Consider the following 16,441-nt stretch of genomic DNA (forward strand, 5'->3'; position numbering starts at 1 on the left):
CGCCAAGCACCGTGGAACTCAGTGCATATCGCGTGACGTTGACGTGAGCAAGATCCCGCCTACGACTTTAGTGGGGCTATTAAAGGGCCCCGCAATGCACTTTTCACTTCATTCTCTTCCTCTCGTCTTTCACCAACCATTGAATAAACGGTGCAAGTTTCGCACTAGAAGTCGTCTCGTCCTTGCCTAGTCGCCATGGTCTACTGGATGCCTGCAGCCCGCCGACAACGCCACACTACCCAGTAGTAACGTCGGTCGAGCTTCGATAAACAGGCGGCGCAAGAACTGATCGGCAGCGGTGGGGCACGCTACCCTGGAGAACGCAACAACGGGGGGCACACACTAGCGTCTCTTTTTCTTCGGAGCCTTCCGCGCTGCCACAGCTGACACCACGCACGGCACATCACATCAGCAAAGTGGCGACGTCTTCCGCTTCGCTGGAATCTAAATCCATGGCTGGAATCTAAATCCATGGCTTCGCGAAACCAGCGAAGTGCGCGCGAACTGCGTAGATCCCTAGTGTTCTCGCTGAGAACAATAATCTCCGGGATTGCGACTTGCAGGTCCCGCTCGCCCAGGCTTGCCGGTTTGAGCATCGGTCGCGTTCAGTCGCTTCTTAGTCGCCAGTCGCAAATGGTCGCGCGGCCTCCTCAAGTCGCCGGTGTGATTGAGACTTTACTATCCTAAAAGAATTACCGAAGATGTATGTCTTGTTGATGAAAACGGTGAAGTCTCGAACACTGCTTATGCCCTTGCAAAGCATTTCTTCTCTATATGTGGTGTAAAAGATGCTCCATATACAACAAGTAACCTTCCTTCTCAGTCTAGTAGGTAGATCTGGTAGGGTCCGTACACTATCAGTCAATGATGACCTTGTTTTCAGGTGTATGGAGCGCCTCAAACCAACCCTTTCTTGTAGCGCTGATGGTATCCCTCCCCCACTGCTTAAGACGTAAGGAAGTATAACTGTTCCTGTTCTCACACGCATCTTCAACAGTTCCCTAAAGCCTAGTACGCTTCATAGCGCTTGGAAGGTAGCATGGGTAGTACCCGTACACAAATCGGGTGCTAGAATGCAGTTACTAAATACCACCCTATATCGGTCCTCCGCGCCGCGTAAAAATTGTTTCACTGTGAATTGTATTCCCTGCTTTCTGTTAGTGCTAAGAACATTTTAACAAATGAACAGCATGGCTTTCTATCAGTGCGCTCCACAACAACAAGCCTCGTTACATTTATGACCCTTGGTTCCAGTGTGGTACATAGTATAGGCCAATTAGACGCTCTTTACTTTGACCTAAGTATAACATTTGATGTAGCTTGCCATGATCTCTTCATTACAAAGATCACAAAGCTGTCTACAGTATTCACGAGTGCACCGACTTCCAAAGAGTTATTTTTTTCACTCTTCAACTGGTGGAGAACCCCCCTCTCCGGTAAGCACTCTTATAGACAGACTTTAAGCAGTGTCGTATTCTCCTTTCCTTTTTCTCTTTTACTTTTGCTGTTCCTTTTTTTAGTAATAACTCTTTTCTATTATCTTTTATTCCTATCCCCTTTCCTCAGCACAGGGTAGCCAGCCGGTCTGAGAACTGGCTAACCTCCCTGTCCTTCCGTCTATTTCTCCTCCTCTTCTTAAATGCTTCCAAAATTATGGTATATTTTATACGAGGAAAACACACCGTATGCAATTTTCGCACCCCCTTCGTGATGCTCCATTGCGCAGTATCGATCAAGTGAAAGATCTTGGTGTGTACTTAAACAAACTTCTATGCTTCTCTTCAACGTTATATCTACGAGACAACGTGCCCTTCGCGCTCTTGGTATTGTTTGTCGTCCATTGCATGACTTTCACTCCCCAGCTACGTATCTAAAATTGTATTGTACTGTGTGTCTTCCACGTGCAAATCTAATTCCGACCTCACTAAAGGCGTTCAAAATAAATTGGTCTATTTTCAAGCACCGCTTTTGCCATTCTGGTGACCACAGTCCAGCATTCTCTCAAGTATGCCTCAACTCGCACCTCTAAAATCAAAACGTATTAAATCAGACCTTTTGTCCCTCTATAAGGGGGTCTATGACATTATACAGTGCCCAAAGCTTCTTTATCATGGGCAATTTTTCTTGCAGCAAAAGTGTAAAAGGGCAGCATTCTAGATTTTCTGCGAGAACCTGTTGCATTAAAGGCTATAATACGGTTCAACTCCAATAAGCATAAAATAAGTATTCTGCCTGTATTCACATATTTTAGAGTTCATTCCATGTGTGTATAGGCACTGATGTTATATGATTAATTCCCTTCTACGGCCGCCTCCTCGTTTTTTTTCTTATTTATTTCTCTGACTCACATTGTTTTGTCTGCTAAATTTGTCTGTTCTGTACACTGTCTTGCAAAAAAAAATTTCAATGCACGAGGGCTCCGTAGCTGTTTCTGGGCATTGTAATAAACATTTGACTGATTGATTGATTGAATGTTATATTATTATTATTATTATTGTTGTTGTTGTTGTTGTTGTTGTTGTTGTTGTTGTTGTTGTTGTTGTTGTTGTTGATGATGATGATGATGATGATGATGATTGCTGTGGTGGTGGTGAGCAGAATACATCGGAGCCTTCTCCCATATATGATTGTGACACCTGCATTTTATCACAACGCGTTGGCGGGCTAGTTGGTGCCAATCCATAATTACTTTGTTTAGCGCAAAACAACAGACACAGGAGAGACGACAGGACAAGCGCCTTGTCCTGTCATCTCTCTTGTGCCCATTGCTTTGCGCTAAACAAAGTAATGATGAATCTTATCACTTAGCAAACCACCGCGATAACCCAGTGACTAAGGAGTATTTCGATTCGATAGGGAAGAAATGCAAAAATGATCATGTACTTGGATTCAGGTGCACGTTACACTTCCCCAGATTGTCACAATTAATCCGGAGTCCCCCACTACGGCGTACCTCGTAATCATATCGTAGTTCTTGCACATAAAGCCCCAGAATATAATTCTAATTAACGTTAACAAACAACACTACTCGCTGGACGGCATAGCTGCTGCTTTCGCATTTGTTCAGAGGTGGCCTTCCACTTCTTGTGCTGCTACCAGCAAAGCCAGGTATTCGTGTTGACGCTTGCAACAAGCTAAGACTCTTTTTATCAGCAATGACGATGGACACAAGCAAACGGGCGAATAAATATCTAACCCCTGTGCGAAATAGTGGCCGACGTAATTCACGTTGCGTGTACAGGGTGCTGTATGAGCATCTAAAAGTAAGACTTCAGATGCTATGCTCACGTGCCGGGCTCTTTAGAAGGACCTTGTATAATAAACCTTCAAATTATTCTTGCTGTATCAGGTTTGACAACACCTGCTTTGTTTAAAGTTGCGCTGGAGGGCAACGCTAACTTCCATGTAAGACGCTGCTAGAATATAACGTATGTATGTATGTATGTATGTATGTATGTATGTATGTATGTATGTATGTATGTATGTATGTATGTATGTATGTATGTATGTATGTATGTATGTATGTATGTATGTATGTATGTATGTATGTATGTATGTATGTATGTATGTATGTATGTATGTATGTATGTATGTATGTATGTACGTACGTACGTACGTACGTACGTACGTACGTATGTATGTATGTATGTATGTATGTATGTATGTATGTATGTATGTATGTATGTATGTATGTATGTATGTACGTGCGTGCGTGCGTGCGTGCGTGCGTGCGTGCGTATGTATGTATGTATGTATGTATGTATGTATGTATGTATGTATGTATGTATGTATGTATGTATGTATGTATGTATGTATGTATGTATGTATGTATGTATGTATGTATGTATGTATGTCCATGCTCGTCCTCAAGCTTTCGCTGCTTCACCATGCGATGTGCTGTTGAACCGCACGTGCGTTCGTTTTCGCACTTTTCTATCAAACTCTAAAACAACTTTGTGTTTCTCGGTGTTCGGGCCTGCAGTTGAGAAGCCGCGTTTGCAAAGTCGCTCACGTTGTTACACTGTGATTCCAACCAGAGAATCTGTAGAAAGTGAAATCTTCTACTCGGAAGCACAAAAGCAGTTCAAGAATTAAGCACCGCTTAAGAACCCGAATGAGGGAAAACACGTGCAGCGCGCCAATGCTGCCGGCGCACTTGTAGAAACATATAGGAGTTTCGCGTCCCATCTTGCGGACACCAGCTGTGGCGAAAAAAAGCGACACACGGAGCCAAGTCCTGACACCCAACCGACAATTTGTCATCTGTCTTCACAGTTCATGAACGCACTGTTTGTCTTGCACGATTAAAGTTCGCACACCCGAAGCGAGAAGCCAGTGTGACCGGAGCAACCACAGGGCTCATTAGCTGAGTGCATGAAGCATCGATTTCCTGACACACACGACGCGCCTTCTTGAGAGCTCCGTCTTGAGAGCGCCGAAGCGTATGTCGCTGCGGAAGGTGTGTGGGTGTGTGTTTCGGCTTCAAATCACTACGCCTCTTGAGACTGCTCCCCGGACGGATGATTTAGTGTGCAAATCCATTAGTCCGGCTTTGTTGCTTCATGGCAGCAACGTGAAGTTTGGTATTCACGAATCACTGGGCGATGAAAATGACTGTTGTATTTTAGAGCCCTCAATAGCCGCACTGCGACGATCTCTGAGTCTATCAACATACAGCTGCCTCACAATTGTACACTGTAGGATAAATGGCGGAAGATGCCAGTGTAGCCAAGTCACTATGCACTATGAATATCACCTATAGCAGCAACTACATCATACCAATAAACCAATGGTGATCTCCCGCACTTTTATTACTTCCCATGCAAGTACAATAGCGAGAAATTCTGATCCGAGCTGTTGTTAGTATACTCCTTGAATAGGTGGCCTATCTTGCCACTGCACACGTTTCGTTGCTCACGACTTCAATGATCATACATATGAAACATGTACTTCTAAACAAAAATATTTAGAGATCATTGTGTTTCTATGATAGCCGCAGGGGTCGAGCCACCTTAGCAGTAACGATACGTTCCGGAGAATCATGACTTTCATCGAGAATCTTATGAAGCCAGGCCAGGAACGAGACGAAAAAGGGAGCTCCGTCAGATTCGGCAATGGTCTTCCCGTCTGCGGCGGAGCTTATTGGACGTGTACCGATCGAAATCCACGACTGAGCCGTCGGGAGCCGTTGGACTTCCGGGACCAGATGCGGCTAATACTCTCTAACGGAGGGCGGTGACGTCGGTGCAGTATACGCAGCCGACGGCACAGGAAATGAAAAGAAACAGCCGAGGGGCTCGCCACCGTGAAGCTCTCGGGTGTTAGCAAGGGGCCTCGAAACAAAAGGAAGCGGCAGAAAGGCGCTCTGCAGCGGGACAAATCGGCCGGCCAAAATGGTGGTGGTCGCCGCAGTGGACAACGTCTTGCTATAGCGGTGTCGCATCCGCCGAGGCGTCGGCCGCTTATTCTTTCCGCCGTCGCGTGGCTCCAGATATTAACGCGTGGAGAACGAGGCGCGAAGGGACGACAGCGCTGGCGGGACGTCGCTGCGCAAGAAGGGGGGACGGGGGGTGAGTTCCCGTCAGGAAATAGAAGTCCTTTCTGCAGCGACACCATCCCTACCCTCTTCTCTGCTACTCACATCTCGCGCCCTGTCGCCCCTTCCGGGAGCGAGCGAATGTCTCGACTCCAGCGGGCATCTCAGCTGTACTATGGGCTCATAGCTCTATATATCCCCTGCAGCCTTTCTGCCCGCTCTCCCTGCTCGGTGGACCGATAAGCTGCTGACGTATTATCGTTACGTCTGGGCTTCCCAAAGAAACGGGAGGGTGTCACTGCGAAAATAGCCTCGCTTTATCAGTTCTTCGACCCAACTCGCTTGGCAACGCACTCCCTCGCACTCCTCGATTTCATGCTCGTCTCAGAAAAGAGAACGAGAGTCATAAGAATAGGAGAAGGACCGGGCTTGCGCCCTAGTTTTTCACGTATTCCCGCCTTCTCTTATTCTTTCCCATGACGTCGGCCCTAAGACAGCAGGCCAAGGGAGGTGTTTCCCATTTCCTGCACTGTGCGCCTTGAGCGGAAGATGTAGGCGATGTTACGTACCCTGGTACGACGGAACGTCACGGACGATCCTGTCGGAACAAGTGCTTGACAAGAGAATCTCCTCGCGAAGGGTCTAAAAATGCTTTCATTACATGATGCGCACCATATAAACGAAGTACTGCAGCTTTAACTTATACCTTGTGTACCATAACAGTTTCTGCTAATCATAAGACAGTATTTGGACACTGTGATATCGGTTGTTGTTGTTGTTGTTGTTGTTGTTGTTGTTGTTGTTGTTGTTGTTGTTGTTGTTGTTGTTGTTGTTGTTGTTGTTGTTGTTGTTGTTGTTGTTGTTGTTGTTGTTCACCTATACAACGTGGAGACTACGGGTGATATGCCAAATATCGGGATCGAAGTAAACACTCCACCCCCATGTCGCACCTGAGTCGTCCACGATTAGTCTCTGGATTTCATCAACGAACGACATAATCACAGCAAGGTTTTGCCGCAAGACCTTGGAATCTGTTATTGAGATAACTGCACTGTGAAAGGCTTTCGCCTATAACCTTGATCGCCCAGCTAGGGCGTTGGTAATCTTCAATGAATCGCTACCAGGTCTACACTCCCTGATGTCACCGTGCATGCAAGACCAGCCATTAAACGACATCAACAATCAATATACAACGCCCCGTACGTTGAACGCCAGTGATCGGCTGCGGTAGCTGAAAACCCACTGCGCCATAGCGGAGGACGTGAAAACCTATTGATTTGTCGGAACTGGTCACGGTAGTTCCTCTGAGTCGATCCCCATACCGTTCACTCCATGCTACACTGCGCATCCCGTGTCTGCTGTTTATACCGCTGAAGCGATGCGAAAACAGCAGTGCGGTGCCCTTCAGAATAGTGTTCCGAATTGTGACTCTTGCTTGCTGTGTCACTGCGACAAACGTGAGCATGAGTGCTTTTATCTAAAAAGTAAACCACTCCAATGTACCACACGCGCATTGTTGGCGAGAATTCGTCACGCATATTGTGCACTTGCGAGCATTTTATAGCTTCAATAAATCACTTAGATTGCTTGCTTTTGCACGACAGAGGTACTTGTGACAATTTTATGTGATCCGGACCTTCATGAAGTCATGTAGAGCTTGCTCAGTTCGCGTATCTCTTTTGTTAGACAGTGCCCTATTTAAAAACGAAGCTTTTGTTTACGAACCTCGCCGGGTTTTTGTGACCGTGGGTGCTGTGTGGTTGTTCTCTTGCCAAATAGGTGAACCAATCACAGTGGAGGACGCGCGCGACGTAACCGCCGTTCAGTTCCTTGCACCACTACCAGATGGCGCTCGCCTCTGCGCATTCGCGTTTTGGTGGGAAAGTGTCGGGAGAAAAAAATCTGGGAAGTAATTAGTACGACCGGATCTGTTACAGGCAAAGGTTTTGAGGGAGAAAAAATAGAAAGATGTATACTCAGAAGAAGTACAATGCCATCAGACTAATAAAAATAGCGGCCAACCATCAGCAGGGCCTCGGAGAAGATAACCTCGTTAGATTGGTACATGCGTTCATATCGTGCCCTTTCACTTACCTCGCGGCCATGCACGTATGGTAAAGATCGGAGCGGGATAATCTCAACACATTAATGAGGAAGGCAATCAAGAAAGCTCTCGGCCTGGCCATATACGCACACACGGAACGCTTACTTCAACTTGGCATGCGTAACACGCTAGAGGAAATCGCGGAAGCGCAGGAGAGGGCCCAGTTCGCCAGGCTATCTACCACACAAGCTGGAAGACACATCCTACAATAGCTGGGCGTCCCCCCCCCCACCCCATAGTCAAGACAAAGTTCTGCAGCATTTCTCGAGAGCAGCCGGACCGCATCACTGTCGCCCCGATCACATGAAACGTCCATCCGGCACACAACGTGGGAAGACGTCGGGCGCGCGCGAAGGCCCTCCTGAAAAAGGCTCGTGAACGGGTTTCGGAGAACAGTTTCGTAGACGCAGCACACTACGCTGATTGACGGGTCTTCGCTGCGGTAAGCGTAGAATATGAAAGTCAAGTCACGAACTCCATCTCGATTCGGACGACGTCCTCTGAGATCGCAGAGCAGGCTGCAATAGCGATAGCCTTATTGGACGACAAGAGGACAACAATATACAGTGACTCGAGATCAGCCGTTCGGGCATTTGCCAAAGGAAACATATCCCAGCTCGCCCTAGGGATACTAGGAAGCAAGGAGATCAAGTCACATACAGTCATCTGGTTTCCAGCCCATATGGGAGGGATTGAGGGTGCCCCGCCCAACCTCAGCGAGTCGGCACACAATGCTGCGCGAGGGATCATCGACCGCGTAGCTACCGGGCAGCGTGATGTTGGCGGAACAGACAATCTAGACTCTCCTTCCTCGTACAACGAACTTACTAAGCACTTTTACTTAGCCTGAAGGATCTACCCCCTCCCACATCGTAAACTCAGTAGACCTCAGGCTTTAACACTAAGGCCATTAACACACGGGGTCATACGCCAGCCCCCAACTTCTTCACAGGATTTACCCCGTACTTCAGACAACAAGTGCATGTGCACTATGCAATGACTTAGCGAACTTAGATCACATGCTTTCGTGGTGTCCCGCGTTACGCGGAGATGAAAGCACCACTTCTTCGCGCTGGGATGCAGTTCTACGCAGGCCCAACCTCGAGGAACCGTTGCGAACAGTTACATCGGGACGGAGAGGCTCGGCCTCTCCGTCCCGACGTGGGAGCAGCCCGCTGTGGGCTAACGCGCGCCCTAAGTTCATCCATCCATCCATGTATACAAAAATGGTAGAATGAAAAACATGTATGACACACCTTATTCAAGCAAGCTAGGTGACTATTTGTCACCACCCTGTTTCCAAGAGGATGCCAATAAATCATCATCATCATCACCATCACCACGGCAGCGGCTGCGCGAGGGAAAGAAAGAAAATGAACGAGAAAAACACGCGCGCGCGACGTCACCACGGCTGGGCTCCTTGCACCACCACCACATGGTGCCCGTCTCCACGCATACGGGGCACCGGTGGAGGCGGCGAAGCGTGTTGTTGTTGTCAACCGCCGTGGTTGCTCAGTGGCTATGATGTTAGGCTGCTGAGCACGAGGTCGCGGGATCGAATCCCGGCCACGGCGGCCGCATTTCGATGGGGCCGAAATGCGAAAACACCCGCATGCTTATATTTAGGTGCACGTTAAAGAACCCCCAGGTGGTCGAAATTTCCGGAGTCCTCCACTACGGCGTGCCTCATAATGAGAAAGTGGTTTTGGCACGTAAAACCCCATAATTTAATTATTATTTCGTGTAGGAGCCTTCTACGCTTCCTTTTCTTAATTCCTGCGGTTTACTTTATATTTTTCTTTTTAGTTTTTATTTCTCGATTTGTCTTTCACGCTGCCAGACATTGCACGGGCAGTGGGATTTGTTACTTTCCGCATACCTACCGAACGCGTTTCGCGATCGCAGAGGAGTTTTTGTGAGCAGAGCAGCCAGCTTCATGCAGTCTCTTCCTTCCTATTCCTGTCTGTATCACCATCCATCTCTTCCCTTCCCCACACTTCTGGCCAATATTCAGGCGTCAGACGCATGCAATACATTTACGGCGTGGTCAGCAGGCTTTCCTCTTCCCTTTCAACCAATCCCTCTGTCTCGTTGTCTCGCTCTCGGAAGTATCATGCCAGGCATTTGGGTAGGCTAACATCTTGAACTCTAGCTAAAGCATTTCTTTTTCTCCTTCATATGCTTCTCTCTATCTCTCTCTCTCGCTCTTTTTCAATCTTTTCCACTTCTCCATCTTCGCGTGCACGGTTCAGACCCCTTCTATTCTCAAACATTTATACTGCTCCGCGTCTAGCGAATTGGCACGTTTAAACGTCGCGGTTGATATGGATACCGGTAGCGACACAACCCTGTTATGCCAGAGGGTGCTCAAAAATAGGATATACTCTTAGGAATCCATACAGTTTATGTTTTAAACGTCGTCATCGAAGAAGGATGAGAAAAAGAGAAAGCCTCTGTCACTATTGACCTTTGCCGTTATCTTGCGAAGTGCTTCGCCATACAGGCTTCGCCATACAGGCTTCGCCATACAAGCTTCGCCATACAAACCTTCGTTATTTCTTAAATAAAGTTTCACAACTGGACGGTTGCGGAAAGAAACAAGCTCAACGCCCTCATACGCAAGGCGTACAAATATGCGTTGGGACTTGCACCCGGAGTCGGCACCACCAAGCTCTTAGAACTAGGCGTACACAATACGCTCGATGAACTCGTGGAGGCGCAACAAGTGTCCCAACTCGAGCGCCTATCCGAGACCCGGCCGGGCAGACACGTGCTCGAAAAGCTCGGCATCCCATACCACACGCAGCACAGCATCAAAGTAGAAATTCCAAGAACCATACACGAGCAACTTTAAGTAGCCCCATTGCCTCGCAACATGTGCCCCCAACGCCACACGGGGAGACGTAAAGCCAGGGCACAACACATGAACTAAAGTTACTCCAACGACAAGAAGGCGATCTTCACCGACGCAGCGCGTTATCGAGACAGGAAGAGTTTCGTGGCGGCAGTTACTAGCCACCGAAGCAACCACCTCACGAGCGTCACCGTGAACACAGCACATGCTGAAGCGGTAGAGGAAGCGGCCATAGCACTGGCTCTCACACAAACCAAAGCTACATACGTGATCTGCGATTCACAAACGCAATTCGCAATTTTGCAAATGGGCGTATCTGGCAAGAGGCGTATCACATACTCCAGCAACATCCCATACACCAGGGAGAGGCCGACTTCAATAACAGAAGCTTTTGCTATGGATCCCGGCACACACTGGATGGAGCACCCCCAACGAAGCGGCTCACCGCGTTGCTCGAGGCCTCACTCACCGAGCATCATCGGAGGAAGAGCAGGTTCCAGGCATGACCAGGATCCACGACATCACGACACACTACCAGTTATAAAGACGCGTATACCCATTCGCTCACGCTAGGTTAGACAGCACGCAAGCAGTACACTTCAGACAAATACAAACGGTCTCTTACAGAAAACCCAGACTCATGCACGCCATGTATCCAGACATGTACACTACAAACAGATGCACATCGTGTGGCGAGGTTGCCACACTAAATCATATGTTATGGGAGTGTCGGCACTTAACAAACAAGTCGCGCAGTGCCGACCCCTCCGTCTCTTCCACCGCCAGCCTCCGCTCGCGCTGGAAGACCGCACTGCTCAGCTCGAACCTGACAGCACAACTCTGGGCCGTCCAGCAAGCCGAAGAAGGCGCTTCGAGACAAGGTCTCCGGACCGCGTCCGCGGCGGATGCCCAGACCCACTAAAAAGACGCCGGACTCGAATCGCATTGATTTGAAAATAAAGTTTACGTTCTTCTTCTGTCACTATTGAATCATATAGTTGCAGTAACGTTACAGCTGCTAAACGACGACTGAGTCATGATACCACGTTTGGTTTCGTGTTCTATTAGAGTTTTTGGTTTCGCAATATGCACGCGCTGAACTCAAAATGCCATTTGCGCTCTGACTACAATGCAGTGAACACCCAATCTTTTTACATATAGGATTATCTCACCTATTCTCACCTATTCACCTACTACGCAGTTTTCGAAAGGGTGGAGCCCAAGTCATCGTATACGCTCTGTGCCCTGCATACGAAATAGGTTATAGCCCAAGCTGAGTTGGGGTCCTCTGCATGCACATTGTCTAAGGTGCCAGTATTTTGCCTTATCTAACAAATGTAAGGGGAAAGAGACATCAAAGCTGACAGCAAATCATGAGCAGATTCAAAACGCAACGTGTGTCCTCAGAAAACTCCCGTGGTTCGAACTAACAAAACTTCTTCAGGAATTGCAGTGATGATAGCACGCACTGGCAAGACTTTCTTGGCTCCAAGTCGTACGAAATGTTGAAAACGAAGCCTCAACTGTCCATGATTACGAGAAAAATGGCGCTCCGAGTGTGCGTGAGACGCTTGAAAGTTAATATAGCATCTCTCCTGAAGCTTTGATTCACAAAGAGGCCTTTCCTAGTTTCTCAATGACTTGCTGAAGCTTCGAAGTCGCATACGAAAGTCTAACGGCCATCTTGACCTCACTACCGACCATCCCCTTTCGCCGGCCATCCCCCCCCCCCCTGTTGTTTGTTTGTTTTCTTTTTCTTTTTGTTTGTTATCCAGATAGTGATGCTACAGTCCATTCAACCCCATTGAAAGTTTCATAAAATTTAAAATTGGGTTAGTTGGTTTACACTAAGCATGATATAAAGTAGCGCATTGCGTGTGTCCCTTCGTGCTTGTGTGCCTCGCTCTACTTCCCATCGTTCCCTGTTCAAGGTCATGCGAGGGCAGAAAGTGCTGGGCTAGCAAAAGGAAGCAAGTTCGCTACAACGTTGTAAGGAGAACGCTCAAACAAAATTTCGTCCACCTTAAAGCGGTCTGAACCATTGTGCAAAGTACTTAGAACATAGTGGAACTGCTAGATTTTGAGCCGGCCCGTGTACTAGGTGAACAGGCACACTTAACCGCATAGTTGAACTCACAGACGACTCATTCCCCTTGAGGCATAGGATGTTTTGATTCCACCAGCCGTTCTTTCCGGCAACTAAGTACCTACGCTCGCTTCTAAACGCGATGGGCAAAACAGGGCGTAAGTGGCCCCTCCTCGCGAAACTTTGGCGGCGGATGGCGGATGTGATAACACGCAATTCCGGCGCCACTCCTGCCGGCGCACGGAGCAGCCGCGCCGAAGAATGCTCCTGGCGCACGATGCCTGGGAGGCAAAAGAATCACGGCTGACAAGACGTGGAAAAAAGAGGGACTAGAGAGAAGGAGCGTCGTACGGCGAACGGTCGAGGCTATTCGCAGCTAACGGCCGCCGCGCAGCCGACTGCTGCAGAGAAGAGGGAGATCGTCAAGGGCCGGGGAAGATTGAGGACTGCCGGCATTAGGCGGCAGTTGACTTCCATTTGCATGGGTCTCATTTAAATTTCAAATAGGGTACCCCCAGCCACTTTGCTCCCCCCACAGCCTCACGGCCATCGCTTGGTGCCTCGCTGCCGCCGAACGAAGAGAAGCGCTGGCTGCCACTGCGAACGCCCATTGCTGCGGCGAGAGAAAAAAGCCTCCACCTCCGTTTCCCCTTGAATCACGGATCGCAATAAGCCGCCTCGCACGGAAAGGGGACCGGGGCAGGGGGGTCCGTGTAGGGGAAGCATCGTAAGGACATCGAAACAGGCGCCAGCTTAGCATCCCCGGTCGAGCGATCGAGCTCTAATCAAGTGGCCGCTAACGACGGCCAAACAACAGCGGGCGCCGCGAACGCGCACCCGGGCCGCAGATTGCCCCCACCCCCGTTCGGTCGGCGCCTGCGGCCGGCGCGCGAGCCCCGCGCAAGCTCGCTCGTAATGGAAATGAAGCAACGCGCCAAGAGCTGGCGATCCAAGCGGCGGAAAGTCACCAGAAGCCGAGGAGAGCGTTCTAAGCCGCCGCTCTAAAGATGAGGAACGGAGAGGACACCTCACTGGCAACGCCGAGGCTGCTCGCTTCGCGCAGATGAGATCCGGGCTGTCTACCACCATCGGTATCGCGTTAAGGCAATTATTCCTTTTATTTCTTTTGGGCGCAATATCTCGCGACTTCTGGGCCTCCCAACAGCTTAGATCGCTTGCACTGCGAGAATCACTGTTCTCTGAAGCTTGCTTGCTTTATTCATTCATTCATTATATAGAATATATTTTACAAAATACAAAAGCATTACTGGCCCAATGGCTCATAGCCATTGCCTAGTCCCGGGTCCATAGTAAACTTAGGGTATAAAACGCAGCACGCGAGCAAACAAAAACAGTAGACTTAATACATAATAGTAATATTAACATAGATAACTCACACACGAAAGTAAATATAAACTCAGTGTTCTTTTATCCTTCACGCACGCGAGCAAACAGACATAATACATAAAAATGAAATTGACATGCACAACTTGAGCAATTGACATGCATAACTTAGGCAGGAATGTAAATATAAAGAAGTGTACTTTTATCGACAGCATTTTTCAAAAAAGTATTTTTTCACAGCAGACCTAAAGTTACGGGCTTCTTTTATATGTATTGGCAGAGAATTCCAAATAAGTGCGCCGTTAATTTCCACGAACCATTTCCCGTACAGATTATGACATGGAGGCAGATTAAAACACTGATTAGATGCAGCTCTTGTATTTCGTAACGGGATTTTAAACAAAGCAATTGCAAGTGGATTATTGGTTTTGATAATACTATGAATGACCACAGCAATTTTCAATTCATACAATGCAGGCACCACTGGTATGCCTTTCATGTCTACGTTCTAACTCCTGCTATATTGCTTTAGCTCGATAATTTCTTTCTTAGCTTCCACTAGTGCCCTCTGCATCTGCTTAATTTCGTACTGGCATTGAGAATTCTGTGTTTTGACTTCGGTCACGTCGCGATTGAACGCTACGACATCCTTCTTGAACCGCTCAAAACTCTCATTCATGAAACCGATGGCCCCTCGTATACTCCCTCTTGTTCAGAATGGACATCAGTGTGTGATGTTTGCACGGCTGCAATTTCATTCTTCACGTCAACAGCGAAATTGTCAGGCTTTGCTAGTACCTCGGTTAACACTTTCACAATCTCTTTTATGCTATTCGGCTATTTTTCGCCAAATGCCGTGAGAACGTCCCCGAGAATACCAGTGTTTGCCATAATTCAAAGAACAGAGAGCCTCACCGAACCGAACGTATCCTTGAACACAAATTAGGCAACAAGCAGGCAATAGGCTCGTTGCACTCGTTGCAGCAACAGCGACGGCGCGGCGTAATATTTCCGCAAGTAGGAACGGAATTACCACCAACCTGCTAAAGGTAGATCAAGTTGGTTATGACGAGTTTGTACGCCGCCGCTGCTGCTGCCAAAGTGAATGCGGCACACAGGAATGCCGCCCCCTCGATGAAGCCGATAAGCCCAGGAATAGCCTCCGGTCAGCGAAAACAGATGGCAGGGGTGAGTCCTGTTGCACTTGAAGTACTGGCTTTTCTTCAAGATTGGAAATGCACGAAGGCAGATATGTTCCGGGACCCTTGCAATATGCTGGCAGCGCTTTTGTCCTGTTCCTGCGAAAGGTAGACCAAGTTGGTTATGACGCGTCTGTACGCCGCCGCTGCTGCTGCCAAAGTGAATTGTTTATGGGTGTTTCATGCTTGATTTGCTATTCTCTTGGGCAATGCGCGCTTTTTTATGCGTAAATATCATTGTGACAGCAATTACACGGACACTCGTGACGCGTTGGCGGCGGCGCCGTCGGTGTCGTCGCGCTGTCCCGCTTTTGACGGCGCCTGCGCCTCACACGTGCGGAAGGTTAGATAGTCTCCAGAGGCACGGAGGGCGTTTGGCTGCAAAAACGACGCACCGTCAACGCTCCGCTCAATCCGCTGGGTTGCGAAGCCAGGACAACGTTCTGCCATGTCATCAGCGTTGTGCGCACGCGTGCTATAAGCACGCTAGCGTTGCCGCTGAATTTGCTTCGTTATACAGTAAGCGTCAAGCAAATGTTCTCCAACATTTCTATGCGACTGGCTAATGCCGACGGTCCTCTCGTGCACCATCGAGGTGTGGCGCCTCCACCATGCCATGGCGGCGCTCCTCGTCAAGTCAGCGCCGCGCGACTCCCAGTAGATGCCAGGGCGCTGTTCCTTCTGCCCAGCATCAGGGGCCTTGCGTGCTGCGCTGCACCTATAGTAGCCGCGTGCAGTTGAAACGCGGTCCGAGGAGATCGTGCTCAAAGCTAAACCTTTATATCGCTGCCGATGCTTCGCCCTTCGGGCGAAACTGCCATATTTCTTGCGCGCAGTCAAACTTAAGCAGGTTGACGTGGTGTCTATTTGTTCTCGTCTTACAACGTTACTCACTTTGCTCCAATGGCACGTATGCAGCCTTTTTGGCCGTTACCCTGAAAAGGTCCTTGGCCATTGGGACAATAACTCGAAATTTCAAAGGAGTTCTGGTACTTTTGAGCTGCATTAATCATGCTCTTTTAGCACTTCTAGCGAGATATTAAAGGTTGTAGAAAGCCAGCCTTGGTGAGATGTGTTGCTATTTGCTACTATTTATTTATGTGCTACCAATGTGCTATCAATGTGCTACTATTTATTTACGCCTTTCTGGGGTTGTCGGTGGTCAGCAGCATGTTCAGCATCTTCAAGCATGTGTAGTTATCGAAGAGTGCAGCGTTGAGTAGGCCAAAGCGCAGGATGCGCATTATTCAACGCATTCGCCACCTGACAATGTCAAGTCCCGTAAGCTGGAATTTGCGCTTATTCGCGCTCTAGCTCG

General features: G+C 48.5%; 1 long non-coding RNA gene across 1 annotated transcript in view; it reads right to left on the reverse strand.

The window, feature by feature from the left end:
- The window catches only part of LOC135915185 (uncharacterized), a 137,441-nt gene extending 122,185 nt beyond the window's left edge, over window positions 1-15,256 (reverse strand). Inside the window, exon 1 of the long non-coding RNA XR_010568541.1 lies at window positions 14,840-15,256. This is a non-coding gene — a long non-coding RNA (uncharacterized lncRNA). The remainder of the gene's footprint in view (window positions 1-14,839) is intronic.
- Window positions 15,257-16,441: the final 1,185 nt, after the last annotated feature.

The sequence above is a fragment of the Dermacentor albipictus genome, chromosome 1 (genome assembly GCF_038994185.2).
Source record: "Dermacentor albipictus isolate Rhodes 1998 colony chromosome 1, USDA_Dalb.pri_finalv2, whole genome shotgun sequence".
Classification (NCBI taxonomy): domain Eukaryota; kingdom Metazoa; phylum Arthropoda; class Arachnida; order Ixodida; family Ixodidae; genus Dermacentor; species Dermacentor albipictus.